General features: G+C 43.8%; 1 non-coding gene across 1 annotated transcript; it reads left to right on the top strand.

Annotated features, from left to right (window-relative positions):
* The first annotated feature begins 18,381 nt into the window (after positions 1 to 18,381).
* Positions 18,382 to 18,500, top strand: LOC123749501 (5S ribosomal RNA). The gene has a single exon (XR_006771913.1). It is a non-coding gene; the product is annotated as a 5S ribosomal RNA (ribosomal RNA).
* The last annotated feature ends 5,854 nt before the right edge of the window (positions 18,501 to 24,354 follow it).

Below are 24,354 nucleotides of genomic sequence, written 5' to 3' on the forward strand. Positions count from 1 at the left end.
GTGGGAAAGTGTTCTAAAGTTGTATACTTAACTCTCGTGTTTAGGAGAGTTGTGCCTTAAGCATAGACACTGTGTCTTCCCATATTAACAGGGACTTGATGAAATTAACGTCTAAATGACCCCTCACTTGCTCTAGTGCTCTTGGGAGGTGGTGATCTTTGGTATATTTAAATACTCCGAAATTACCATCTCTTTTAAGGGTCTGAGCGGGTGGTGGAGCGGGTTAAGGCGTACCTGTTATGCCAGTTGCTGGAAGGCTTCTGTGCTGGCTAGGGTTCGAGTCTCCTGGTGGGAAAGTGTTCTAAAGTTGTATACTTAACTCTCGTGTTTAGGAGAGTTGTGCCTTAAGCATAGACACTGTGTCTTCCCATATTAACAGGGACTTGATGAAATTAACGTCTAAATGACCCCTCACTTGCTCTAGTGCTCTTGGGAGGTGGTGATCTTTGGTGTATTTAAATACTCCGAAATTACCATCTCTTTTAAGGGTCTGAGCAGGTGGTGGAGCGCGTTAAGGCGTACCTGTTATGCCAGTTGCTGGAAGGCTTCTGTGCTGGCTAGGGTTCGAGTCTCCTGGAGGGAAAGAGTTCTAAAGTTGTATACTTAACTCTCGTGTTTAGGAGAGTTGTGCCTTAAGCATAGACACTGTGTCTTCCCATATTAACAGGGACTTGATGAAATTAACGTCTAAATGACCCCTCACTTGCTCTAGTGCTCTTGGGAGGTGGTGATCTTTGGTGTATTTAAATACTCCGAAATTACCATCTCTTTTAAGGGTCTGAGCGGGTGGTGGAGCGGGTTAAGGCGTACCTGTTATGCCAGTTGCTGGAAGGCTTCTGTGCTGGCTAGGGGGGTTCGAGTCTCCTGGTGGGAAAGTGTTCTAAAGTTGTATACTTAACTCTCGTGTTTAGGAGAGTTGTGCCTTAAGCATAGACACTGTGTCTTCCCATATTAACAGGGACTTGATGAAATTAACGTCTAAATGACCCCTCACTTGCTCTAGTGCTCTTGGGAGGTGGTGATCTTTGGTGTATTTAAATACTCCGAAATTACCATCTCTTTTAAGGGTCTGAGCGGGTGGTGGAGCGGGTTAAGGCGTACCTGTTATGCCAGTTGCTGGAAGGCTTCTGTGCTGGCTAGGGTTCGAGTCTCCTGGTGGGAAAGTGTTCTAAAGTTGTATACTTAACTCTCGTGTTTAGGAGAGTTGTGCCTTAAGCATAGACACTGTGTCTTCCCATATTAACAGGGACTTGATGAAATTAACGTCTAAATGACCCCTCACTTGCTCTAGTGCTCTTGGGAGGTGGTGATCTTTGGTGTATTTAAATACTCCGAAATTACCATCTCTTTTAAGGGTCTGAGCGGGTTAAGGCGTACCTGTTATGCCAGTTGCTGGAAGGCTTCTGTGCTGGCTAGGGTTCGAGTCTCCTGGTGGGAAAGTGTTCTAAAGTTGTATACTTAACTCTCGTGTTTAGGAGAGTTGTGCCTTAAGCATAGACACTGTGTCTTCCCATATTAACAGGGACTTGATGAAATTAACGTCTAAATGACCCCTCACTTGCTCAAGTGCTCTTGGGAGGTTGTGATCTTTGGTGTATTTAAATACTCCGAAATTACCATCTCTTTTAAGGGTCTGAGCGGGTGGTGGAGCAGGTTAAGGCATACCTGTTATGCCAGTTGCTGGAAGGCTTCTGTGCTGGCTAGGGTTCGAGTCTCCTGGTGGGAAAGTGTTCTAAAGTTGTATACTTAACTCTCGTGTTTAGGAGAGTTGTGCCTTAAGCATAGACACTGTGTCTTCCCATATTAACAGGGACTTGATGAAATTAACGTCTAAATGACCCCTCACTTGCTCTAGTGCTCTTGGGAGGTGGTGATCTTTGGTATATTTAAATACTCCGAAATTACCATCTCTTTTAAGGGTCTGAGCGGGTGGTGGAGCGGGTTAAGGCGTACCTGTTATGCCAGTTGCTGGAAGGCTTCTGTGCTGGCTAGGGTTCGAGTCTCCTGGTGGGAAAGTGTTCTAAAGTTGTATACTTAACTCTCGTGTTTAGGAGAGTTGTGCCTTAAGCATAGACACTGTGTCTTCCCATATTAACAGGGACTTGATGAAATTAACGTCTAAATGACCCCTCACTTGCTCTAGTGCTCTTGGGAGGTGGTGATCTTTGGTGTATTTAAATACTCCGAAATTACCATCTCTTTTAAGGGTCTGAGCAGGTGGTGGAGCGCGTTAAGGCGTACCTGTTATGCCAGTTGCTGGAAGGCTTCTGTGCTGGCTAGGGTTCGAGTCTCCTGGAGGGAAAGAGTTCTAAAGTTGTATACTTAACTCTCGTGTTTAGGAGAGTTGTGCCTTAAGCATAGACACTGTGTCTTCCCATATTAACAGGGACTTGATGAAATTAACGTCTAAATGACCCCTCACTTGCTCTAGTGCTCTTGGGAGGTGGTGATCTTTGGTGTATTTAAATACTCCGAAATTACCATCTCTTTTAAGGGTCTGAGCGGGTGGTGGAGCGGGTTAAGGCGTACCTGTTATGCCAGTTGCTGGAAGGCTTCTGTGCTGGCTAGGGGGGGTTCGAGTCTCCTGGTGGGAAAGTGTTCTAAAGTTGTATACTTAACTCTCGTGTTTAGGAGAGTTGTGCCTTAAGCATAGACACTGTGTCTTCCCATATTAACAGGGACTTGATGAAATTAACGTCTAAATGACCCCTCACTTGCTCTAGTGCTCTTGGGAGGTGGTGATCTTTGGTGTATTTAAATACTCCGAAATTACCATCTCTTTTAAGGGTCTGAGCGGGTGGTGGAGCGGGTTAAGGCGTACCAGTTATGCCAGTTGCTGGAAGGCTTCTGTGCTGGCTAGGGTTCGAGTCTCCTGGTGGGAAAGTGTTCTAAAGTTGTATACTTAACTCTCGTGTTTAGGAGAGTTGTGCCTTAAGCATAGACACTGTGTCTTCCCATATTAACAGGGACTTGATGAAATTAACGTCTAAATGACCCCTCACTTGCTCTAGTGCTCTTGGGAGGTGGTGATCTTTGGTGTATTTAAATACTCCGAAATTACCATCTCTTTTAAGGGTCTGAGCGGGTGGTGGAGCGGGTTAAGGCGTACCTGTTATGCCAGTTGCTGGAAGGCTTCTGTGCTGGCTAGGGTTCGAGTCTCCTGGTGGGAAAGTGTTCTAAAGTTGTATACTTAACTCTCGTGTTTAGGAGAGTTGTGCCTTAAGCATAGACACTGTGTCTTCCCATATTAACAGGGACTTGATGAAATTAACGTCTAAATGACCCCTCACTTGCTCTAGTGCTCTTGGGAGGTGGTGATCTTTGGTGTATTTAAATACTCCGAAATTACCATCTCTTTTAAGGGTCTGAGCGGGTGGTGGAGTGGGTTAAGGCGTACCTGTTATGCCAGTTGCTGGAAGGCTTCTGTGCTGGCTAGGGTTCGAGTCTCCTGGTGGGAAAGTGTTCTAAAGTTGTATACTTAACTCTCGTGTTTAGGAGAGTTGTGCCTTAAGCATAGACACTGTGTCTTCCCATATTAACAGGGACTTGATGAAAGTAACGTCTAAATGACCCCTCACTTGCTCTAGTGCTCTTGGGAGGTGGTGATCTTTGGTGTATTTAAATACTCCGAAATTACCATCTCTTTTAAGGGTCTGAGCGGGTGGTGGAGCGGGTTAAGGCGTACCTGTTATGCCAGTTGCTGGAAGGCTTCTGTGCTGGCTAGGGTTCGAGTCTCCTGGTGGGAAAGTGTTCTAAAGTTGTATACTTAACTCTCGTGTTTAGGAGAGTTGTGCCTTAAGCATAGACACTGTGTCTTCCCATATTAACAGGGACTTGATGAAATTAACGTCTAAATGACCCCTCACTTGCTCTAGTGCTCTTGGGAGGTGGTGATCTTTGGTGTATTTAAATACTCCGAAATTACCATCTCTTTTAAGGGTCTGAGCGGGTGGTGGAGCGGGTTAAGGCGTACCTGTTATGCCAGTTGCTGGAAGGCTTCTGTTCTGGCTAGGGTTCGAGTCTCCTGGTGGGAAAGTGTTCTAAAGTTGTATACTTAACTCTCGTGTTTAGGAGAGTTGTGCCTTAAGCATAGACACTGTGTCTTCCTATATTAACAGGGACTTGATGAAATTAACGTCTAAATGACCCCTCACTTGCTCTAGTGCTCTTGGGAGGTGGTGATCTTTGGTGTATTTAAATACTCTGTAATTACCATGTCTTTTAAGGGTCTGAGAGGGTGGTGGAGCGGGTTAAGGCGTACCTGTTATGCCAGTTGCTGGAAGGCTTCTGTGCTGGCTAGGGTTCGAGTCTCCTGGTGGGAAAGTGTTCTAAAGTTGTATATATATATATAAATATATATATATATATATATATATATATATATATATATATATATATATATATATATATATATATACATATATTAATATATTTTGGTAGCAGTCTTTCTTGTAATCATATAATATTAAATGTGACCGAAAAAGTAAGATTAATAATTCTAACACGAATTTTCTCAATGTTTCTTTTGTTTCTTTTCACTGTCGATGGTAATCGAAAAATCAATTCTCCAAAATTCATTTTTATTTCTAGTCTGACGCGACACCTGAACGCGTTTCGTAATAACTTATTACATTTTCAAAGACTTTAGTTTACACACACACAACTATAACCTGCAAACAATAAACAGAGTTCTAATACGCCATAATTAAAACAGCTTTCATCTTATATACCCGCATTTGGGTGAGGTGATATGTTACAACAGTTTTGGATGAGGTGAACAAAACACCTCAAACAATATACATATAAATATATATATATATATATATATATATATATATATATATATATATATATATATATATATATATATATATATTTATATATATATATATATATATATATATATATATATATATATATATATGCGAACAAGCCTGAATGGTCCCCAGGACATATGCAACTGAAAACTCACACCCCAGAAGTGACTCGAACCCATACTCCCAGAAGCAACGCAACTGGTATGTACAAGACGCCTTAATCCACTTGACCATCACGACCGGACATAATGAGGTGATAGCCGAGGCTATATGAACCACCCCACCGCCGGCACTCGGATAGTTATCTTGGGCATAGCATTTTACCAAATCACCTCATTCTTTGGGGCACACGTGAGGAACACAAATGCGAACAAGCCTGAATGGTCCCCAGGACATATGCAACTGAAAACTCACACCCCAGAAGTGACTCGAACCCATACTCCCAGAAGCAACGCAACTGGTATGTACAAGACGCCTTAATCCACTTGACCATCACGACCGGACATAATGAGGTGATAGCCGAGGCTATATGAACCACCCCACCGCCGGCACTCGGATAGTTATCTTGGGCATAGCATTTTACCAAATCACCTCATTCTTTGGGGCACACGTGAGGAACACAAATGCGAACAAGCCTGAATGGTCCCCAGGACATTTGTAACTGAAAACTCACACCCCAGAAGTGACTCGAACCCATACTCCCAGAAGCAACGCAACTGGTATGTACAAGACGCCTTAATCCACTTGACCATCACGACCGGACATAATGAGGTGATAGCCGAGGCTATATGAACCACCCCACCGCCGGCACTCGGATAGTTATCTTGGGCATAGCATTTTACCAAATCACCTCATTCTTTGGGGCACACGTGAGGAACACAAATGCGAACAAGCCTGAATGGTCCCCAGGACATATGCAACTGAAAACTCACACCCCAGAAGTGACTCGAACCCATACTCCCAGAAGCAACGCAACTGGTATGTACAAGACGCCTTAATCCACTTGACCATCACGACCGGACATAATGAGGTGATAGCCGAGGCTATATGAACCACCCCACCGCCGGCACTCGGATAGTTATCTTGGGCATAGCATTTTACCAAATCACCTCATTCTTTGGGGCACACGTGAGGAACACAAATGCGAACAAGCCTGAATGGTCCCCAGGACATATGCAACTGAAATGCTATGCCCAAGATAACTATCCGAGTGCCGGCGGTGGGGTGGTTCATATAGCCTCGGCTATCACCTCATTATGTCCGGTCGTGATGGTCAAGTGGATTAAGGCGTCTTGTACATACCAGTTGCGTTGCTTCTGGGAGTATGGGTTCGAGTCACTTCTGGGGTGTGAGTTTTCAGTTATATATATATATATATATATATATATATATATATATATATATATATATATATATATATATATATATATATATATATATGTCGTACCTAGTAGCCAGAACGCACTTCTCAGCCTACTATGCAAGGCCAACTTTGCCTAATAGGCCAAGTTTTCATGAATTAATTGTTTTTCGACAACCTAACCTACCTAACCTAACCTAACCTAACTTTTTCGGCTACCTAACCTAACCTAACCTATAAAGATAGGTTAGGTTAGGTTAGGTAGGGTTGGTTAGGTTCGGTCATATATCTACGTTAATTTTAACTCCAATAAAAAAAAATTGACCTCATATATAATGAAATGGGTAGCTTTATCATTTCATAAGAAAAAAATTAGAGAAAATATATTAATTCAGGAAAACTTGCCTTATTAGGCAAATTTGGCCTTGCATAGTAGGCTGAGAAGTGCGTTCTGGCTACTAGGTACGACATATATATATATATACATATATATATATATATATATATATATATATGATGCACAACTCTACTAAACACGAGAGTGATGTTATACAACTTTAGAACACTTTCCCACCAGGAGACTCGAACCCTAGCCAGCACAGAAGCCTTCCAGCACCTGGCATAACAGGTACGTCTTTAACCCATAAGTCTTTTTTTTTTTTTTTTTTTTTGAGATATATACAAGAGTTGTTACATTCTTGTACAGCCACTAGTACGCGTAGCGTTTCGGGCAAGTCCTTAATCCTATGGTCCCTGGAATACGATCCCCTGCCGCGAAGAATCGTTTTTTCATCCAAGTACACATTTTACTGTTGCGTTAAACAGAGGCTACAGTTAAGGAATTGCGCCCAGTAAATCCCCCCCGGCCAGGATACGAACCCATGACATAGCGCTCGCGGAATGCCAGGCGAGTGTCTTACCACTACACCACGGAGACTGTCTTTTAAGGGCCTGAGCGTGGTGCAGTGGGTTAAAGACGTACCTGTTATGCCAGTTGCTGGAAGGCTTCTGTGCTGGCTAGGGATCGAGTCTCCTGGTGGGAAAGTGTTCTAAAGTTGTGTATATATATATATATATATATATATATATATATATATATATATATATATATATATATATATATATATATATATATATATATATATATATATATATATTATTAAATATGACCGAAAAAGTAAGATTAATAATTCTAACACGAATTTTCTCAATCTTTCTTACATTTCTTTTCACTGTTGGAGGTAAATCAAAAATCAATTCTCCAAAATTCATTTTTATTTCTAGTCTGACGCGACACTTGAGCGCGTTTCGTAAAACTTATTACATTTTCAAAGACTTTAGTTAACACATACACAACTGAATAGAACTTACACAACTCCGATTTTGTTTTTATCTACATTTGAGTGAGGTGGATGGGGTTAGGTGGTATTTAATAAGGTATTAATTTCATCAATACAAGCCAGAACATGAAACAATGGGTATTGAATAGAAGAGATTGTGGAAAGCCTATTGGTCCATATTTCTTGATGCTTTTATATTGGAGCGGAGTCTTGAGGTGGGTAGAATATAGTTGTGCATTAATTGGCTGTTGATTGCTGGTGTTGACTTCTTGATGAGTAATGCCTCGCAAACGTCAAGCCGCCTGCTATCGCTGTATCTATCGATGATTTTTGTGTTGTTTACTAGGATTTCTCTGGCGATGGTTTGGTTGTGGGAAGAGATTATATGTTCCTTAATGGAGCCCTGTTGCTTATGCATCGCTAAACGCCTAGAAAGAGATGTTGTTGTCTTGCCTATATACTGTGTTTTTTGGAGCTTACAGTCCCCAAGTGGGCATTTGAAGGCATAGACGACGTTAGTCTCTTTTAAAGCGTTCTGTTTTGTGTCTGGAGAGTTTCTCATGAGTAGGCTGGCCGTTTTTCTGGTTTTATAGTAAATCGCCAGTTGTATCCTCTGATTTTTGTCTGTAGGGATAACGTTTCTATTAACAATATCTTTCAGGACCCTTTCCTCCGTTTTATGAGCTGTGGAAAAGAAGTTCCTGTAAAATAGTCTAATAGGGGGTATAGGTGTTGTGTTGGTTGTCTCTTCAGAGGTTGCATGGCGTTTCACTTTCCTTCTTATGATGTCTTCGACGAAACCATTGGAGAAGCCGTTGTTGACTAGGACCTGCCTTACCCTACAGAGTTCTTCGTCGACTTGCTTCCATTCTGAGCTGTGGCTGAGAGCACGGTCGACATATGCGTTAACAACACTCCTCTTGTACCTATCTGGGCAGTCGCTTTTGGCATTTAGGCACATTCCTATGTTCGTTTCCTTAGTGTAGACTGCAGTGTGGAAACCTCCGCTCTTTTCCATGACTGTTACATCTAGAAAGGGCAGCTTCCCATCCTTTTCCATCTCGTAAGTAAAACGCAGCACGGAACTCCGCTCAAATGCCTCCTTCAACTCCTGCAGATGTCTGACATCAGGTACCTGTGTAAAAATGTCGTCAACATACCTGTAGTATATGGCCGGTTTCATGTTCATGTCGACTAAGACTTTTTGCTCGATGGTACCCATGTAGAAGTTTGCAAACAGGACACCTAGGGGAGAACCCATGGCGACCCCATCTACTTGCTTATACATGTGCCCATCCGGGCTCAAGAAGGGTGCCTCTTGTTAGTACAAGCTTGGAGTAGTTTCCTTAGGATATTTTCTGGTATGTCAAGAGGAGTACAGGCTGGATCACGATACACTCTGTCGGCTATCATCCCGATTGTCTCGTCCACTGGTACGTTAGTGAACAGCGATTCTACGTCCAACGAGGCTCTCATCCCTGTGGCCCGTGTGCCCCGCAGTAAGTCAACAAATTCCTTTGGAGACTTCAGGCTGAAGGCGCAAGGAACATAAGGAGTAAGCAGGCCGTTGAGTCGCTTCGCCAGTCTGTACGTGGGTGTGGGTATCTGGCTAATGATTGGCCGAAGTGGGTTTCCATGCTTGCGTGTCTTGACATTTCCATACGCATATCCAGGTTTATATTCCCCAATGATCTTTGGCAGGTGGAGTCCGGATTTCTTGGCGTTCACAGTTTCGATCAGTTTGTTGACCTTTGCTTTCAATTCGGCTGTAGTGTCCTTCGTTACCCTTTGGAACTTAGTTTGGTCAGAGAGTATGAGGTTCATTTTCGTCAGATATTCGTCTTTTTTAAGAATGACATATATTGGCGACTTGTCACCTCTCCTGACAACTATCTCCTTGTTCTCACGAAGGCTTTTAGCTGCCGCTTTGAGCTCGGGGGACAGTATGGTGCTTCTGTAATTGCCTCGATTCTTTCCTCCTTCTGCAATGAGTTCTGCTTGTAAGGTGTCTTTGGTAGTGACCTTCTTTTGTGTCTCGAGGTCGAATATGTCGTCCAACAGAATTTCCAACTCTACTTTCCGGGCCATCTCACTCGGTCTGGACATAACGTGACAGTTTATGCCCAGATTTAGGAGAGTGACTTGGTCCTCAGTGAGGTTAATTCCTGCAAGGTTAACCTCACTGAGGTTAACCTTGGTTATATATATATATATATATATATATATATATATATATATATATATATATATATATATATATATATATATATATATATATATATATATCGATTACCAGCTCACTACATCCCCATCACTCCCAGATCAGCACATCACCATCACTCCCAGATCATCACATCACCATCACTCCCAGATCAGCACATCACCATCACTCCCAGATCAGTACATCACCATCACTCCCAGATCAGAACATCACCATCACTCCCAGATCAGCACATCACCATCACTCCCAGATCAGAACATCACCATCACTCCGAGATCAGCACATCCCCATCACTCCCAGGTCACACATACCCATCACTCCCAGGTCAGAAGATTACATCTCCTGCACCTCACCACATCCCCACACTAACCACCACCATTAAGGAAGGCGCCACACACCACAACGCACCAGTACACAACTCATATATTGTGGATATGAGAGCCCAGCCTCCTGTTCTGGTAGAACTTATAGTAACGATGAGGGCCATCCTTCATATACTGACGCGAGACGCAATTAGAAATTAAGAAATCGGTACTACTGAACATTTGGACAATCATGAACAAATTTTGGTACTGATGTTGCAAAGAAAACTTAACCTAGCCTAACCTTCCTAGGCCTAATACAGGCTTTGTGAAGCTTAATATAATTCATATATGTGCTCTACAAGGTATTGTAATATATAAGTTTCGTGTTAAGCTTTCTTTCTGGAGAATCTATAAAGCCAATAGTACCAAATTCTACTATCGTAGAATTCTAGTAATTCTAGTAATTGTCCATTACTTCTATGTATGTGCGATGGTCCAGTAGCGGTTATAAAAAGGACTATCTAAACAGCAGCATCGGTAGAATATCTACCCTAAAGATGTAACTCTTTTAAACACTATTGTTGTCCCCTAACTCCCCTTGCCACTGGGGGGGGGGGGGTATAGGGTGTTTATGTAGCTTCAGGGCACCAATCCCCCCAGCCACAGGGCATGGCGAGAAGGCACTCCTAAGCATACCTAATACCCTATCAAACACAAACTAAAATACACATAAATGGCAGATCTCATCACAACCCACAAGAGTTAAGATGATAATGATAAAACACAATAATAACACAAAAATAACATACACAAAATGGAAAATTCTCTTGTATTTTGTTTTTCTTATATGGGACACGGTACACAAAGGGAGAGGTGCACGGTATATCATTAAAACGCACTAATGCTGATGGCTAAACAACAAGTTGCCTAAGTGGCAGGATTGGTGACTTGACATCGGCATAGTTGGAAAAAACTATTTATAGTGGAAGCTCCTAACAAGGCCGTGGAGTGGGAGGGATATCATGTATGCGCATGGGGGTCCCTCCGACCGCCGCCTAACCCACGCGTGGGCTCCAGCCAGGTCATCCACCCTCTTGTGAAAAACCATCACTCCGCTCACCAACCACTCACAACCACAACCACTCACTCAAACTAAACCAGCCAGCTATCCTGGCTGCGGTTTACCTAAGCAAGACTATTAACCCTCATGCACCTTGTGCATGCTCAACCAACTACTGAGTGTAGCAATACACAGTTACAGTTACTCCCTCAGTTACTCTTATAGCACAGTGCAACCATGTCCCTCCAGGATAGTCCCCCCAGGATATGACTTTCCTAACCATCTTTCTGAAATTATTAACGTCAGAAGGACACAGTGATCTCGTAGCAAGAGTAAGGAAAATTGCTGAAGATGACCCAACCCTCAACGAACCACCGTGGCATATTGTAGGAAACTGAAAGACAAACAAACGAAGAAGAACCGAAGAAACACCCAAAGAAACCAATTTAGAAGGCAACCAGAACTCAAGAGCAGCCCCCAAACCAATGCCAAGGAACATCTTCAAACCCAAGAAACCAGTAGATCGTCCCACTTATGCTTACATTGCTGCACTGGAAAAGGATCATCCAGGATCAGATCTTAGAGCGAAACCTGACATTTGAGGCAGATATAACATATCCACAGCTAATCCAGATATAATTACAAACCTCAGGAATAGGAAGACCTAATTGAACTGAAGCCAGAGGAAAATATCACCAAAACGATAGTACAACATTTCCCGGTTGAAGTTTATGTTAACAGACTCTCAGAATGCCCAAATGTCACAACGGCGGAAAGATGTCAGCACAACAATGTAGATACAAGACAGGTCTTTTTAACAATAAAAGGACCTCGCATTAACACTCTGAATGTTACGATGTATGGTAAATTCAGTCTAAGGCTGTACAATCGAGAACCCATGCGCTCTTACAGATGTCAGCACTTCGGCTACCAAAAAGATGGCTGCAGAGGCCCAGAAGGATGTGGAGTATATAGCGAGCTCCACAACACCGACATATGCAAGAATGAAAGCAAAACAAACGAAAGCAAAATGTCCAAACTGCGGGGATACACATCACGCCTGGAACAAACGAAGTCCAGAATGGGTAAAAAGAATACTAGCTTTCGGATCAACCCAGTAACCCAAAGTCACAACTTCTAGACCACAATCGACCAAACCCTCGATAAAAAGCCAGTGGTACACTCCTCGGCAAGTCCGAATAAATGAAGATCAGCAACAGACTAACACACCAACTCTTTCTAGTCTGAGCAAGAGCAGGGCCTCCAATAACTGGAGAAAACAAAGTACTACTCCACAAGGCAACAGCAACAGAATAGATCAGGGCAGCAAAACGAATATACCTGCTATTGCCTCCAAGATCTCTCAAGCAGAAATGATGATCCCTACATCATCAAATGCCCCAGTAGCTGGATGTAGCAAAGACGCTTCAACCCAACCAGGAGTCTCCTCACCAACCAAGAATAAAGTCTCCACTCCAGCCAAGAAGACACAAGCCGTTGGTAAAATCAGCACTGTAAAAACTACCATGGACTCAATGATTCCACTATAACAGAATAATGGACAATCTCAAGATTATACAATGGAATATTCAAGGATTCAAAAACAAAGCACAAACACTCAGAGCAGTGCTTCTCAAGGACAACATTGATATTGTTCTACTCCAAGAAACACTCACCAGGACTGGCAGATTTATCAATATCCCAGGATATCAAGGTTTCCACTGCCCTATGGCACAAGGTGGCACCAGAGGCATTTCAATTCTAGTAAGAAATCGTATCAATGCCTCGGCAATCACAGACCTGCCCAACTGTGGCGAGAACGTCAAAATTATGGGAGTTAATCTCGCTATGAGGAACTCAATGCTGTCCATCTTCAATGTATACAAGAGCCATGGAGAACACGACATGGATCTCCTAGTAATCTTTGAAATAGCAGTCACTAGACCTACTATCATCTCTGGTGACTTCAACGCTCATAGTGAATTACTACTTGATTCACCAAGAACCGACGCCAACGGAAGACATATTGAACACCTTTTGGATGAAGTGCCAGAAATCAGTCTGCTTAATTCGACGGAACCAACCCACACTGGTGGGGGAAAGCTGAATCTCACGTTTGTTTCCACCAGTATTTGAGTTGTGTCATTAGTCAGTTGACCTGTACTGACTAGTGACCACTTTGCTACAAAAACAAGTATTAATATAGCACTACCTCCCAGACCTCGAGCTCCCGAGCCCGGATGGGTCCTTATCAGAGCAGATTGGACGAAGTTTCCTCCTGACAACACCGAAGAAATGGAAAAAGATTTAGTAAATGCAATACAGAGAGCAGCAAATCACGCCATCCCCAAGAGGAAAACAATTACCCAACAACACAAGGACCATTGGTATCACTGTGATAGGATCAAAGAACTACATAACAGACTAAATGGTGCATGAAAGAATTTTAGAAAAGATAGAACCGAAGCTAATCTAGGACTTCTTAGAGCTGTCCGAGATCATGGGCACGAACAAACAGCAAAAATTAGAAAAGAAAAATGACTCGAGTGGTGTTCCAAGCTAAATCAGCATACATCCTTGGGCGACATCTGGAGGCAGATCAACAAGGCCAAAGGAAAATCGCCTCCTGCTTTGCCACATCATGTTCATCCAGAGCACGAAGCAGAAAGGTTAGCAAATCTATTTGCTTCAAGAGCCAGTTCCACTCAACTTCCTCAAGCAACTCTGACTCACCAACAAAGACTTCAAGCAGCAAGACGGAAAAAATAGATGATGCTTTAGCCTTACCTGACGAACCAGACCAACCATTCAATTTGAAAGAACTCAGAAGTGTTACAAAGAAAAAAAAATACAGCTCCAGGCGAGGACAAAATCACTTACAACATGCTAGCCAAGCTATGGGGAAAAGGGTGAAGAAGCCTTCTTGAGTCTCATCAATAGAGTATAGGTTACAAGAACCCGACCACTCTCTTGGAACAGTGCAATTATTGTTCCCATTCCAAAACCTAAAGACCCAGGAAATCCAAGACCCATCTCATTAACAAGCTGTCTGGCCGAAACTGCAGAAAGAATGGCCCTTAATCGAACTGAATGGAAAGCCAATCCACTACACCAAAATATGTTTGCTTACAGAAAAGGTGTTGGAACCACAGAATGTCTTACCTCCCTCCTGGATAAAATCAATGACAAACCTTTTTTTCCTTATTTATTTTATTTTTATTAATACTTTCCTTATTTTTCTTGATATTGAAAAAGCCTTCGAGTTAGCCAGTGCTCCAGCTACACTGTGCTGCCTTGTGGATAAGGAAATCAAAGGACAGGCTCTTACCTTTGCCAAAGGAAGCCTGCTAAACCGAGAAGCTAAAGTCAAATTCCAAGAAAAAACATCGACCTCAAAGAGGCTGGAAAAGGGAACTCCGCAGGGAGAAATACTGAGCCCCTTCCTCTTCAACTGTCTCATGGAGCAATTCATGAAGCTCAAGCTACCAAAAGCCAAACTGCTTAACTATGCAGACGACTTTGTGGTCATCATCAATGGCAAAGGTGCAAGGAATCATGCACAAAAATGCCTAGATATTATCAGCAGGGAAGCGGAACGCATAACAGTGAAAATAAACAGCAATAAAACAAAGCAATGGCCGTTAAAATGAGAACTCAATACATCAGACTGGCAATACAAAGACATGAAATTGAGTGGGTTACCTCTTTTCAATTCACACAAGAAATTAAATATCTTTGGCAACGTTGTAAAGCCAGAAACTCAGCTTTGCGCTCCCTGACAAGTCTTAGAGATGGCGGATCTCTACCAGTACACAAAATATACTACGTTCAAGCAGTTAGGTCACTCACTGACTATGTTGCTCCTGCTTTTACATCCCTCAGTGATAACCAGTGGGAGAAACTGGAAGTGTCTCAAAATGATGCTCACAGAACAATGCTGGGAGCACCTATATGGACGCGTAGAGAGAATCTAAGAATGGTAACCAACTTACCAGCATTAGAAAACAGGATCAAATGAAGGATAGCCACCATAACAGCAAAACTTGTTGGAACCACCGCCAGACTGTCATTCAAAGACAGCATACAGAGATCGCTTCAGAAAAACCTTCAATATAGAACAAGTACATGGATGGTTAATCTGGTCAAGATTCTAGAGAAAGTGGACTTGAAATGAACCATTAAAAACAAAGGGGAAGATAGATCATATCAACACTTTCGGCAGCCTCCTCCATGGGAAGAATCGAGTCTAAAGATAATCATTAAAGGATTACCAGTTAAAAAATCAGCATGTGACTCGCAGAGGCTTGAAGCAGTCACAGAACAACAAATGGAAACCGTTTCAAGACCTACAACGACTCACATCTTAACAGACGGATCAGTTGATCAAGAAAGAGGTTCTGCTGGGGCAGCAGTTTACACTACCAACCATGAAGCTTACTGGAGCATGAATAGTGAGTGCTCAACATTGCAAACAGAATTTTATGCCCTGAAGGAGGCCATAAACTATACAATTGAGAATAATTTACATGATGTCATCATTCATACCGACTCTAAATCTTCGCTCCAGACATTGTTATCCAGTCAGCACAGAGATAATATACAACTCCTCACAGAAATCCAACATACAGGAAAAGAAGCTCATAATCTAGGGCTGTCAATCACCCTAAATTGAATACCAGGTCACATTGGCATAGATGGTAATGAAAAGGCAGACTCACTAGCAAAACTGCCACTGCTCTACCTGTTGTACAGGTTCAAATACCTCCAGTTTTTTTACAGATTAAGGAGCAAATTAAGAAGAAAATACTAACTATCAATAGTCGCCACAGAGCCAACGTAGCGGAAGGAAGATCCACTGCGATATTGTACGAATAAGCCACTGGTTACTACTCTTTCAAGCCTGGCAAAAATATATCCAGAGACATTGCAGTAGCCATACTCAGATTCAGACTTGGTTACAAGTGCCGCTGGGAGGTAATGAACCCATAGTTAAAGAGTGTCACATCAGTGGAACAGAAGCAGAGGCGCCACTATTGCACTACTTACTGGAATGTGAAGCTACTGAAGCCCTGTGCATCAAACTCAACATTAATCCAACGACAGCAACTGCATTAGATGCACATTCCACCGCGACTACAATAATTAGAAATGCCGTTGAGGAATGGGACTCACTAGTGAGCATTCTGCATTCGCCATCAAGATAATGTTATTAAAACAAGACTAAAACCAGTGCACTAAAACAGAAGCGAAAAATAAACCGGGAAAACGGAGGAATCCCCACCTCCATTCAAAACTTTAACCCAAATATCACAGTAACAAGGTTATCGCGAATAACCGAAGTCAATTACGGGCTCACCATAGCCCGTGCTACATGGACACATCATTCTAAGTAGCTAAATCTAAAACAACAAAAACAACGTGTGCACGATGATCCTGGGCCTAAGGTGGTCTGCCCCTAAGTTGACAATAGGAGGGACGTCTGTGCCGCTCACCACTTACCTCAGATCTGCCCAAACTTACTTACAGCTTTAATTTGAACTTAACTTAAATAGCAATGATAAGGATATACAAAATATATATTTGGATAATAACTCTTTTAATTAGCTTATTCGAGTTCCGCTGCTAATTAGGATGTAAATACATTCATTAATTTATATTATTGTGCGAGATAAATGTCTTAAACATATTACTTTAAGTTTCTCGGCGCACAGCAAGACATAGATGGGAAATGTATACTATTCATTCTTCAATACTTCTATTTCTTATACATGAGGCTAAGATATATACACAAAAGCATAGCTTTCTTATCACTGTATACACTAAGAGTTTGTTTAAGTTCTGGTCTGTGTTCAAGACAAAATTAATACGTGCTATGTATACTTTAATCATTAAAGTGAATAAATTATACGTAAGTAATAATGGTGGCCTTAATAACCCTCCCGCGGGTGAAAGGCCTCGAACTCAGCACTAAAGAAAGGCATTATAAATTCTGGGGCTTCGTGCAGCTGCCAGGTGTAGAGCCATACCTGAGAGTCGCGGGAGAGCTCTTGAAAGGTTCTATACATATATTTGCCTAATACATTGCAGAAACATTCATTCACTTATATAGATAAGCCAACATGTATAGTCACACATTCACACACACACACACACACACACACACACACACACACACACACACACACACACACACACACACACACACACACTTTGAATAGAACTTTGTATACCACATATGTCAGGCCAATCCTGGAGTATGCAGCCCCAGCATGTAGTCCATATCTAGTCAAGGATAAGACTAAACTGGAAAAGGTTCAAAGGTTTGCCACCAGACTAGTACCCGAGCTGAGAGGTATGAGCTACGAGGAGAGACTACGGGAATTAAACCTCACTTCGCTGGAAGACAGAAGAGTTAGGGGGGACATGATCACCACATTCAAGATTCTGAAGGGAATTGATATGGTAGATAAAGACAGTCTATTTAACACAAGGGGAACACGCACAAGGGGACACAGGTGGAAACTGAGTGCCCAAATGAGCCACAGAGATATTAGAAAGAACTTTTTTAGTGTCAGAGTGGTTGACAAATGGAATGCATTAGGAAGTGATGTGGTGGAGGCTGACTCCATACACAGTTTCAAGTGTAGATATGATAGAGCCCAATAGGCTCAGGAATCTGTACACCTGTTGATTGACGGTTGAGAGGCGGGACCAAAGAGCCAGAGCTCAACCCCCGCAAACACAACTAGGTGAGTACACACACACACACACACACACACACACACACACACACACACACACACACACCAGACTAGTACCCGAGCTGAGAGGTATGAGCTACGAGGAGAGACTACGGGAATTAAACCTCATTTCGTTGGAAGACAAAAGAGTTAGGGGGGACATGATCACCACATTCAAGATCCTCAAGGGAATTGGCAGGGTTGATAAAGACAGGCTGTTTAACACAAGGGGCACACGCACTAGGGGACACAGGTGGAAACTGAGTGCCCAAATGAGCCACAGAGATATTAGAAAGAACTTTTTTAGTGTCAGAGTGGTTGGCAAATGGAATGCATTAGGAAGTGATGTGGTGGAGGCTGACTCCATACACAGTTTCAAGTGTAGATATGATAGAGCCCAATAGGCTCAGGAACCTGTACACCTGTTGATTGACAGTTGAGAGGCGGGACCAAAGAGCCAGAGCTCAACCCCCGCAAGCACAACTAGGTGAGTACACACACACACACACACACACACAACGTATGTGTACCAACGTATGCCAACGGCCATACCACGTTGAGAACACCGCTTCTCGTCCGATCAGCGAAGTTAAGCAACGTTGGGTTTGGTTAGTACTTGGATGGGTGACCGCCTGGGAACACCAAATGCTGTTGGCAATAATGATGGGCAGACTGCATATTTTTGGATTGTCAGAAAGCCTTTGATACAGTGCCACACATGAGGCTAGTGAAAAAAACTGGAGATGCAGGCTGGAGTGAAAGGGAAGGTACTCCGTTGGATACAGGAGTACCTAAGCTACAGGAGACAACGAGTCAGTATGAGGGGTGAGGTCTCAGATTGGCGAGACGTTACGAGTGGAGTACCGCAGGGGTCAGTCCTTGGACCTATACTGTTTCTGATATATGTAAATGATCTCCCAGAGGGTATAGAATCGTTTCTCTCAATGTTTGCCGATGATGCAAAAATTATGAGGAGGATTGAAACAGAGGATGATAGTAAGAGGCTACAAGATGACCTAGACAGACTGAGTGAATGGTCCAACAAATGGCTGTTGAAGTTCAACCCGAGTAAATGCAAAGTAATGAAAATAGGCAGTGGAAATAGGAGGCCAGATACAGGATACAGAATAGGAGATGAAGTACTTAATGAAACGAACAGAGAGAAAGATCTAGGAGTTGATATCACACCAAACCTGTCTCCTGAAGCCCACATAAAAAGAATAACGTCTGCGGCATATGCGAAGCTGGCTAACATCAGAACAGCGTTCAGGAACCTGTGTAAGGAATCATTCAGAATCTTGTACACCACATATGTAAGACCAATCCTGGAGTATGCGGCCCCAGCATGGAGCCCGTACCTTGTCAAGCACAAGACGAAGCTGGAAAAAGTCCAAAGGTATGCCACTAGACTAGTCCCAGAACTAAGAGGCATGAGTTCCGAGGAAAGGCTGCGGGAAATGCATCTTACGACACTGGAAGACAGAAGAGTAAGGGGAGACATGATCACAACCTACAAAATCCTCAGAGGAATCGGCCGGGTAAACAAGGATAAACTATTCAACACTGGTAGGACGCGAACAAGGGGACACAGGTGGAAACTGAGTACCCACATGAGCCATAGAGACGTTAGAAGGAACTTTTTCAGTGTCAGAGTAGTTAACGGATGGAATGCATTAGGCAGTGATGTGGTGGAGGCAGACTCCATACTCAGTTTTAAATGTAGATATGATAGAGCCCAATAGGCTCAGGAATCTGTACACCAGTTGACTGACAGTTGAGAGGCGGGACCAAAGAGCCAAAGCTCAACCCCTGCAAGCACAAATAGTGGAGTACAAATAGGTGAGTACACACACACACACACACACACACACACACACACACACACACACACACACTTTGAGTACCTGGTAGAGCTAGGACTTATCTCCCCCCAAAAAGAACTAGGAATCAAAAGGCTGGCATACCGAAAGGGGAATTATGAACAGATGAGAAGTTTCCTAAGTGAAATACCTTGGGACACAGACCTCAGAGACAAGTCTGTACAGGGTATGATGGACTATGTTACCCAAAAGTGTCAGGAGGCAGTAAACAGGTTCATCCCGGCCCAAGCAGTCTCCGTGGTGTAGTGGTAAGACACTCGCCTGGCGTTCCGCGAGCGCTATGTCATGGGTTCGTATCCTGGCCGGGGAGGATTTACTGGGCGCAATTCCTTAACTGTAGCCTCTGTTTAACGCAACAGTAAAATGTGTACTTGGATGAAAAAACGATTCTTCGCGGCAGGGGATCGTATTCCAGGGACCATAGGATTAAGGACTTGCCCGAAACGCTACGCGTACTAGTGGCTGTACAAGAATGTAACAACTCTTGTATATATCTCAAAAAAAAAAAAAAAAAAAAAAAAAAAAGGGAAAAATCCGAGAAGCAACAGAAGAATCCATGGTATAATAGGGCATGTATGGAAGCGAAGAAACTGAACAAAAAGGCGTGGAGGAACTTCCGGAATAACAGAACACCAGAAAGCAGGGAGAGATACCAGAGAACCAGGAATGAGTACGTCAGGGTGAGAAGAGAAGCAGAGAAAAATTTTGAAAATGATATAGCAAACAAAGCCAAGACCGAACCAAAGCTACTCCACAGTCACATCAGAAGGAAAACAACAGTGAAAGAACAGGTATTGAAACTTAGAACAGGCGAGGACAGGTATGCAGAGAATGACAGAGAGGTGTGTGAGGAACTCAACAAGAGGTTCCAGGAGGTCTTCACAATAGAACAGGGTGAGGTCACTGTGCTAGAAGAAAGGGAGGTAAACCAGGCGGCCTTGGAGGAGTTCGAAATTACGAGAGAGGAGGTCAAGAGACACCTGCTGGATCTGGATGTTAGAAAGGCGGTTGGTCCAGATGGGATCTCACCATGGGTACTGAAAGAGTGTGCAGAGGCACTTTGCTTGCCACTCTCTATAGTGTATAGTAAATCACTAGAGACGGGAGACCTACCAGAAATATGGAAGACGGCGAATGTGGTCCCAATATACAAAAAGGGCGACAGACAAGAGGCACTGAACTACAGGCCAGTGTCCTTGACTTGTATACCATGCAAGGTGATGGAGAAGATCGTGAGAAAAAACCTGGTAACACATCTGGAGAGAAGGGACTTCCTGACAAATCGCCAACATGGATTCAGGGAGGGTAAATCTTGCCTTACAGGCTTGATAGAATTCTACGATCAGGTGACACAGATTAAGCAAGAAAGTGAGGGCTGGGCGGACTGCATTTTCTTGGATTGTCGGAAAGCCTTTGACACAGTACCGCATAAGAGGCTGGTACATAAGCTGGAGAGACAGGCAGGTGTAGCTGGTAAGGTGCTCCAGTGGATAAGGGAGTATCTAAGCAATAGGAAGCAGAGAGTTACGGTGAGGGGTGAGACCTCCGATTGGCGTGAAGTCACCAGTGGAGTCCCACAGGGCTCTGTACTCGGTCCTATCTTGTTTCTGATATATGTAAATGATCTCCCGGAGGGTATCGATTCATTTCTCTCAATGTTTGCGGACGATGCTAAAATTATGAGAAGGATTAAAACAGAAGAGGACTGTTTGAGGCTTCAAGAAGACCTAGACAAGCTGAAGGAATGGTCGAACAAATGGTTGTTAGAGTTTAACCCAACCAAATGTAATGTAATGAAGATAGGTGTAGGGAGCAGGAGGCCAGATACAAGGTATCATCTGGGAGAGGAAATTCTTCAGGAGTCAGAGAAGGAAAAAGACTTGGGGGTTGATATCACGCCAGACCTGTCTCCTGCAGCACATATCAAGCGGATAACATCAGCGGCATATGCCAGGCTGGCCAACATACGAACGGCATTCAGAAACTTGTGTAAAGAATCATTCAGAACTTTGTATACCACATATGTCAGGCCAATCCTGGAGTATGCAGCCCCAGCATGGAGTCCATATCTAGTCAAGGATAAGACTAAACTGGAAAAGGTTCAAAGGTTTGCCACCAGACTAGTACCCGAGCTGAGAGGTATGAGCTACGAGGAGAGACTACGGGAATTAAACCTCACTTCGCTGGAAGACAGAAGAGTTAGGGGGGACATGATCACCACATTCAAGATTCTGAAGGGGATTGATAGGGTAGACAAAGACAGTCTATTTAACACAAGGGGAACACGCACAAGGGGACACAGGTGGAAACTGAGTGCCCAAATGAGCCACAGAGATATTAGAAAGAACTTTTTTAGTGTCAGAGTGGTTGACAAATGGAATGCATTAGGGGGTGATGTGGTGGAGGCTCACTCCATACACAGTTTCAAGTGTAGATATGACAGAGCCCGATAGGCTCAGGAATCTGTACACCTGTTGATTGACGGTTGAGAGGCGGGACCAAAGAGCCAGAGCTCAACCCCCGCAAACACAACTAGGGGAGTACAACTAGGTGAGTACACACACACACACACACACTCACACACACACACACACACACACACACACACACACACACACACACACACACACACACACACACACACACACATACACACACACACACACACACACACACACACACACACACTCACACACACACACACTCACACACACACACACACACACACATATGTGTGTGTGTGCATGTAAAGTGATGGAGAAGATCGTGAGAAAAAATCTAGTAACACATCTGGAGAGAAGGGACTTCGTGACAAAGCACCAACATGGGTTCAGGGAGGGTAAATCTTGCCTTACTGGCTTAACAGAATTCTACGATCAGGTGACAAAGATTAAGCAAGAAAGAGAAGGCTGGGCAAACTGCATTTTTTTGGGCTGTCGGAAAGCCTTTGATACAGTCTCCCATAAGAGGCTGGTACATAAGCTGGAGAGACAGGCAGGAGTAACTGGTAAAGTGCTCCAGTGGATAAGGGAATACCTAAGCAATAGGAAGCAAAGAGTTACAGTGAGGGGTGAGACTTCAGATTGACGTGAAATCACCAGTGGAGTCCCACAGGACTCTGTACTCGTTCCTATACTGTTTCTGACATATGTGAACGATCTCCCGGTGGGTATAGACTCATTCCTCTCGATGTTTGCTGACGATGCCAAAATTATGAGAAGGATAAAGACAGAGGAGGACTGCTTGAGGCTTCAAGAAGACCTAGACAAACTAAAGGAATGGTCAAACAAATGGTTGTTAGAGTTTAACCTAAGCAAATGTAATGTAATGAAGATAGGTGTAGGGAGGAGAAGGCCAGTTACAAGTTATCATTTAGGGGATGAAATTCTATACGAGTCAGCGAGAGAGAAAGACCTGGGGGTTGATATCACGCCAGACCTGTCCCGTGAAGCCCATATCAAGAGGATAACATCAGCGGCATATGCCAGGTTGGCTAACATAAGAACGGCATTTAGACACTTGTGCAAGGAATCATTCAGAACTTTGTATACCACCTATATCAGACCAATCCTGGAGTATGCAGCCCCAGCATGGAGTCCATATCTAGTCAAGCATAGGACCAAACTTGAAAAAGTTCAAAGGTTTGCCACCAGACTAGTACCCGAGCTGAGAGGTATGAGCTACGAGGAGAGACTACGGGAATTAAACCTCACTTCGCTGGAAGACAGAAGAGTTAGGGGGGACATGATCACCACATTCAAGATTCTGAAGGGAATTGATAGGGCAGATAAAGACAGTCTATTTAACACAAGGGGAACACGCACAAGGGGACACAGGTGGAAACTGAGTGCCCAAATGAACCACAGAGATATTAGAAAGAATTTTTTTAGTGTCAGAGTGGTTGACAAATGGAATGCATTAGGAAGTGATGTGGTGGAGGCTGACTCCATACACAGTTTCAAATGTAGATATGACAGAGTCCAATAGGCTCAGGAACCTGTACACCAGTTGATTGACAGTTAAGAGGCGGGACCAAAGAGTTCGAGCTCAACTTCCGCAAGCACAAATAAATGAATACAAATAGGTGAGCACACACAAACACACACACAACACCTCCCCTGACCCCTCTGACCCCACTGCATTCAAATCCATCTGCTTCATCCCACATTCCATGGACCCCCTCATCCCCTCAACCCCCAAAACCCGTCCAGCCCTCATCCCCTCAACCCCCAAAACCCACCCTGCCCTCATCCCCTCAACCCCCAAAACCCGCCCAACCCTCATCCCCTCCTCAGCCCCTCTCCTTCCATGTGACCCCCTCCCTTGCGAGGGGGGCAAATGACCCCCCCCCAGTGGAGGGACTGTGGGACCCCCCAACCTCTTCCTCCATTTCCTTCTTCCCCCCTTCTGCCCCAATGCCCACACTTTCCCCCGGATCCCCCAAGACACCCCCTCAGATCCCCCGATTCCCCCCCAATCCCCCCAAACACCCCCCGGATCCCCACAAACGTCCCCCGGATCCCCCCAGACACCCCTGGATCCCTTCAGACACCCCCCGGATCCCCCCAGACACCCCCGGATCCCCCCAGACACCCCCCGGATCCCCCTAGACACCACCCGGATCCCCCCAG

The sequence above is a fragment of the Procambarus clarkii genome, chromosome 88, assembly GCF_040958095.1.
Source record: "Procambarus clarkii isolate CNS0578487 chromosome 88, FALCON_Pclarkii_2.0, whole genome shotgun sequence".
Taxonomy (NCBI): Eukaryota; Metazoa; Arthropoda; class Malacostraca; order Decapoda; family Cambaridae; genus Procambarus; species Procambarus clarkii.